Below are 7312 nucleotides of genomic sequence, written 5' to 3'. Positions count from 1 at the left end.
TTTAGATCTTTTGTCTCATCAGAAGCTTGCACTTTTTGTTGGCCTTACAGCAGTGAAAATCACTGGCTACAATCCCTACTGGATATAACATATTTGGAGATGTCAGTGGCAAAAATGCATCATGCCAAACAGTCAAACATTGTGACAAGTGAAAGATTTTCTGTGCACAACCGCTGGGTCACAGTCCATGTACCCAATTTACTGCTTTTTTTTTAATCTGTAATGAAATATATTCCTTTCTTCTTTATTTTTTCATTTTAATGTAAATTATGTATTATCATTAGCATTGTTATTTTCCCCTCATTAATTTATTTATTTTACTTTCTCACTTGATCTACTGAGGCCAATTAATGTGAACCAGTTGCCGCCGGGGTAGGGGGGCATTGTAGTGTATTTTTGTGATTGCCGTTTGTTATATATGTTGAAACAACAATAAAAAGTTGATAACAAAAAACAAATCACAGAGAAATAGCAGAGCTTTACAAGATAAGATAAGATAAAACTTTATTGATGCCACACCGTGGAAATTCACGTTACAGCAGCTCAAATAGCACAGAATGCCAATAGAATACTTATAGAATAAAGATTAAATACAAAAAAGATATATATCATGACAAAATACAAAAATACAAAATACAAAATAAAAAAATAAAATACAAAAAAGATATATATCAGATTAGAAAAACACAACTGTAACTGAAGAGAGAGTCATTCTTTAAAAATTACACATGCAACCACATTTTAACACCACAATGTCCTTTTTGTGACTTGTGATTCAAATTACTATTCCTTTAGAAATGTGCTAAAACAGCTTTGTGGGAGTGAGTGCCTTTTCACAAAGGGGAAAGGTGAAAGGTGTTTTGCATGCGTCGGTGCATGTAGAGATCCCTGTGGTGTGGCAAATGGCACTTCCCAAAGCCTCTCATTCACAGCTGGGGGCTGCATTAACACCATGTTGCCAAATGGTCCCTTTGTCCCGTGTCGGAGCCGGGAAGTCATATCAGATTGTTGTCACCTCTTCTCCTGCTATCCATTGTTGACTGTTGTGACAACAGTGTTGTCTACAACACATTAAATTAGAGTGTGTCCTGTCAGAGGATTTAAAAATGTAGCTGGAATAGTGTGAGTATGATAAAAGCTTTAATGGAATAATATTAGTTTGACTTGTGTGCTGATCTCTCAAGGTTTTAACCACAAGAGGGCAGACGAGGGGGGGACTGATGCAATGTGACATGACAAGCAGACTTTAGTCCACCTCTCGGACAAATAAGCTTTGGTGATTCGCTGAATTTAATAAATTATTCTAATTCTCTGGCTCAATGTGGTGCCAATATTACAGTATGTTTTCACATACCCCCACTGCTCAGCATATATTTCCTCCCTTCTCACTTATTAGACATGCTATATTGGCATTACATAATATTAAATAATACAAATAGAATAAATCGCACATTGTAGTTAATAAGTACCAATCAGTGATCCAGAATCCTTGACATGTTCAGGTAAAGAGGATTTGTCTTCCCATCCTGTGTTTGTCTATCGTGGGCGGTTTGGCTCTAATGACAGGGTGAATGGCCTCTCCATCTTGGGCAATGCTTTCACATTACAAACAGGCCTTGACACTCAGATGTTCAACATATCACCTACGCACTAAAATACATAAGACAGGTCTAATAAAATTATTGCACCACACAACATATTACACAATTCTAATGTTAGATTGCAGTGTATTTTATTTATCATGCGGTGTATGTTTCGGTTTGTGATTTGTGTGTGTGTGTGTGTGTGTGTGTGTGTCTTTAAAAACTTACCAGTTCATGAAATTTCATTTCAAATTAGAAAAAAGCAATGAAACCAAGCTAATGTGTGCAGATTCTTTCACTACTAGCTGATAGATTCAACACCTTGTTTAGCCACTGTGTAAAACCAGTGGTGGAAAAAGCATTAAAGTAAATCATGTATGAGCCTCAGAACATTTTAAATATTTACATGTTGAACTAATGCATTCAATTATACTCAAGTAAGAAAAAACATTTTAAAAAAATCAGTACTTAAGCATATGAAATACTTCCAAAAACAAAGGTGGCACAATTTAGCTACTCTAGTTGTAAGATTAAACTATTGCAATGCAGTTTTTACATATTTTTTTAATGTGAAATATTCATCTGCATGCTTAAAGCCCATACAGCCAGCAGTGTTGGGGAGTAACTAGTTACATGTCATTAAATTACACAATAAAATGAATGTAATTGTCTGTGGAACCATCTTCCTGAGGCAGACACCATCTCCACATTTAAGACTAGACTTAACACTTTCCTTTTTGATAAAGCTTATAGTTAGGGCTGGCTCAGGCTTGCCTTGGACCAGCCCCTAGTTAGGCTGATATAATCCGTAATCATTTTACATTGTAAGGTTTTTTTGAAACTCAACAGAGAGCAACACTCAGTGCTGTGTCCATTCCACAGTTTGACTACCAAAACACATTCTCTCTCCAACCTCGTCACATGTTGACGTGCTTGGTCATGGACTTTCCCCGTCCACATACAACGTGCAAGGTACCCTGGGTGCGTTGGTTGTTGACCTTCTGGGACACCATGTCAAGTTGTCTTCTTTCAGGACGCACTTCTGTTTTCACAGGAAATTTAAGGTACACTGCAAATTGACTTTTTTTTTTCCTTCAACAACAAACGCACGTGGTGAGGTTTAGGAAAAAAGAACGGGGTTTGACTTTACAACCTTCGGGAAAGGAACACCCATCCCTTGACCTGAAGTCCTTGGTCGTTGGACCCATCCACCACCACGTGGACTTTTGACTTTTTTAGGAAAAAAGAACAGAGTTTGGTTTTAGAATCTTACGGGACGCAAATACTGTCGGGTGAAAGTTAGTGTTTGATGGACCCGGCTGCCCCAGTCGGACTTTCGACACCTTAACTTTCATCCTTGTGCCACCGCGTTTCCCTCTGATGCCGCCAGGCACTGTTGAACTATAACTACAACCCGCCCTGCTTCAGGCCGATGTTAAAGGTTGCCTTTCTTCGTTGGTTTCTGACGCCGCAAGTCACAGCCCAAGTGCTGGATTTTGATGACTTCGGCGTGAAACCTGGCTCATTTCATAAATAAACAACGCTCCTAAATGATTATTGCCTTTTCTTAATTTAAAAATGTTTAATATTTGTTAATTGTTGAAACTCTGTGTTATGGCTATTCTCTTCCAGGCCCCCCTTGTAAAAGAGATCTCAGTGCCACAAATGTGGTTATGTAGACTGAATAAAATACACTGTGAAATACAACCTATAACATTTTGGCATAGCCTATTTCTGGACATTTTTCAGTTTAAAACATTGTTAGAAAAGTAATAATTCACATTACTTTGATTAAGGAATTAAAATAGGTACATTACTTAGTACATTTTTAATAGGGTAACTTGTAGTCTGTAACCTATTACATTTCAAAAGTAACCTTCCCAACACTGACGGCCATGAGGTGAATGTAGTGTACAAATTTGATCGGGGGAATTATGGACAGATGTTACGAAGCCTGTAGAAACTGAAAACTGTCAAGTAAAGTTTCAGTGCCTTAAGTTTGCTTTTTCTGGCTGTGTCCTTGAGGGCACATGAAGAGTACTGTTACATTACACCACTTAATAAATGTTGTGATTATTTAAACAATCTGCAGCAACAACAGCTAGTTGTGGCATTTGCACTTAACCCAGGCACATGTTCCTTTCATGTTTGCAGGCCCTAACATTTCAAGGTGCACTTGAATACACCACATCATCTGTGGGACCGTCTCATGAGCAGCAAATGGCTACAGAGGCTCATAAAAGAAAAAGATAGCGTTCCCTATCACCGGTCAGAACAACGACTGGTTGGCAGAGAAGTTGCCCAAGTGTGTCCTCAATATTCTCTGATTACGTGAGCATGTCAGTATTCGTGAATGTGTGCTTGAGACTTTGTTGATTATTTTATGATTTAACAACATTGCTCAGTGACCCTGTATCCCCTTCATTTTGCTCCTCTAATGATTTAGGTTATCTGAGTTCAGGGTGGATCTTCTTGCTGTCAAGCTGTACAACTCACAGGGCGATGCAACCTACAGTGACACTGTGCGACCAGGGCTTCGGTCCAAATATCTGTATTAAAGCAGAAGCGACCTCAGCAGATGTGACATTGCAAAACCACTATCACTACAGTTAAGTAGACTTGTATAGCACGCCAAAGTGTGTGTGTGTCAGTGACAATGAGAGAGAGCTCCACACTGTTGCTTACAGCTGAGATAACCTCCCCTGCTGGTTCGAGAACAGTGCTCCATCAAGGAGGCAGCTGGAACAATGACGTGACCTTTGAACCTCAGCCAGGGCCTGATCAAATGGTGAATTTGCTGATTAAATATTTATCAGCTCCAGGCAATTACCCCACATCTGTCTGGCTGTTTGATGGTCACTGTAACACTGGTTGTTGTTGATCATCAACAGAGCTGTCCCTGTTCTTAGTAGAGCATCAATAAATCTGATCACAAGTGAGAAACTAGGTGGCTTTATGTAACTGTTGCCGTTAAAATCCATTGTGCTTTGACAAAAATAGCCCTCAGTTGTCTGCTAATTTTCCGATTACCCATGATTAACTTTTTCACTCCCTTTCACCCTTTGCAAATGTTCCTGCCACCTGTTGTAAAAATGATATATTCAGTTGACTTTAGTGTCATGAAACATGCAACCTTAGCAGTTGTCTTGCCAGCTAGGTGTTCTCAGTTTGTATTGATAACAATTACGACGTCAGTAATCTAGATAGATGGTTCCTTGTGGATGCTGAATCAACGTGGTGCAACGCAACCAGTCTCAAAGGTTGCTGTTCCAGATAAGAGTCATTCTTCTGACAAGGCCTGTTTCACTCCTGGTCAGCATCTCTGAGCTCAGAGCAACTGATATGTAGAACACTCTTATCTCAGGGGCCAGGGCAAAAGCCCTACAGACTACTGTGCAATGAGCCATGAGAGGGGCCATGTGCTGGGATCTGTTCAGCCTTTTACTGTTCTTGGTGTGTAGGATCATTTTCATCATTGATTTTTGGGTTGCTTGGTTAGTCAGAAACATGTCTTCACCTTCAAGGTCCCTGTTTGATCCAACTAGTGGTTTAAAACCATTGCTTGTCTCCTCTAGTTTGCACATCTAAATAATGCACACCTCTGCCAGAAATTCAGACATACTCAGTATTGGATGCCAACTACAAAGCCTCCATTGTTACACTTTCAAATTATCTGCTGTATTTCGCTAACTGATGTCAGACAAAAGGCTAGAGTTGATGACATCAGTCTGAACCTGGCAGGCATTGATGTGGCTTGCAGAGGTGACAGCTTCGTCACCTCTGGGTTAGTTGTCGGGGGGATGAGTCGGGACAGACACCACAGTGCCAAATGATACATAACAAAGGCAAATGGAAGTAGAGAAATACAAAGAAGGGTCAAATGTGATTTGGTTTTTAAATGAACATAGAGGATTTGCTGCAGACACACTCTGAAAACATCACAAAGGGAAACCGGACATTTGTCTTGTAGTTTACATTCCTGAAATATATAAACTCCTAAAAATATCTAGAAATATATAGAAATCCAACAGAACAGCCCAGCAACAAATGAATGTTCAGCCTTAGTTGAGGCTGTGACACAAAATATTAACTGCAGCTACAGACTGAAAAATACAGGCATGTTTGCACCATGAGAGGAACATAATGTACCCTGATGAGACCAGATGTGAACCAGAACCACCATATAGGTGCATTTTCTGATAGTCTCAGTAACAAATTTAGTCTGAATCAAAAAAACAAAACAAAAATACAACAGCATTATTATTGAAGCAGCAAAAGCAACTGTTATTTAAGACTATCTGGCTCTGTGTTCTGCACATTCTCATGAAATGTGTTTGAAAGAAGTTTTAAAGAACAACGCATTATTGGAGAATAAGTTTGTACGGATTCTATTTCCTTAAAAAAAAAAAACATTTCCAAATCAATAATACAGTTTAGAGGAGCAGTGTGTAAGATTTAGGGGGAATCAGTAGCATATAGTGGTGAGGACTGCTCACCACAACCAGCTGAAACTTCTCCCAGTGCCATGTTCACCGTTCAGGAGGTTTTTACTGGGAGCCAAATTATCTGCAGCGGGTCATGGTGTCTCAGAGTTTCAGCGACACCATGCCTGTCGTTGGAGACAGACCATAGTCCAGCACCTGATGATATGTGCTCACCTTTTTTCTGAGTCAGAGATTCAGGAGGTTTTTTTCTGGGAGCCAAATTACCTGCAAAGGTCTCTTCCTCTGATTTAATAAAGCACTTTCACGTTGAATAATCAGTGTTTTCCTAACGCTGCTCATCATGGAGGAGCTGCTAACTATGGTGGCCGACGCGAAAATGTGAAAACAGGAATGGCCCTAGATCCAGTGTTTGGTTTATCCATTCTGGGCTGCTGGAGAAGCAGGGCAGTACAACATGGCGCACTCCGTAGACGAGGACCCGCTCCCTATGTTGATATTAACAGCTCATTCTAAGATATCATATTACATTTCTGTCAATATATCCTCCTAAATCCTACACACTAGGTCTTTAAGTCAGGTATGGCGGCACACTGAATGGAGCAACTGTGTGATCTACTCCATTTCAATATACCAGCTACATCCCCACAATGAAGGACTCAGCTCCTTCCATTAACAAACTTTAACACTGTGAAGTTTACAAGGTATAAATAATTGTCATCCTCTTGGATTTCAGAATACTGTGCAGGGGTTCCCACTTTTTCTCATTATTCATGTTGCATAAGATATGAACTGGGCATGTTGCAATTGCTCAGAGCAAGTATTGACAGAAAAAGATTTTGGGAGTAATGGTATTCAGAGAAAAGTGTATTGATCATCCAGGCTACTGGAAGTACTGTACTGTATATTACGCAAAAAGCACAGGCCAGTCGCTCGGTTATGATTGATTGCCATTGACCACTGATGACAATGATTAACCTTGCACCTAATAACCCTGCACTAGGTCTTGGAAGGGAAATTGGTGGTACATATTTCTTTGAATACTGATCCCTGCTCCCATTCACACATGACCCCATGTAGGAAATGTTCCTGAACATCTCACGGATAGACCGCATGTGTGACACAGGCTTTAGACTAGCTTTCACTCTGAGGATAGTGATATGTAGAAGGCAAACTTTCTTTCTCTGATTCAAGTAAAACCTTTAGTTGCTGAACCAGAGCATGTTTTTAATATAATTCACTTTGTATTAGTATATTTCAAAAAAAAAAAAAAAAAGGAAAGGAATA

Source organism: Epinephelus moara, chromosome 2 (assembly GCF_006386435.1).
Source record: "Epinephelus moara isolate mb chromosome 2, YSFRI_EMoa_1.0, whole genome shotgun sequence".
Taxonomy (NCBI): domain Eukaryota; kingdom Metazoa; phylum Chordata; class Actinopteri; order Perciformes; family Serranidae; genus Epinephelus; species Epinephelus moara.
This window is presented reverse-complemented; position numbering follows the sequence as displayed.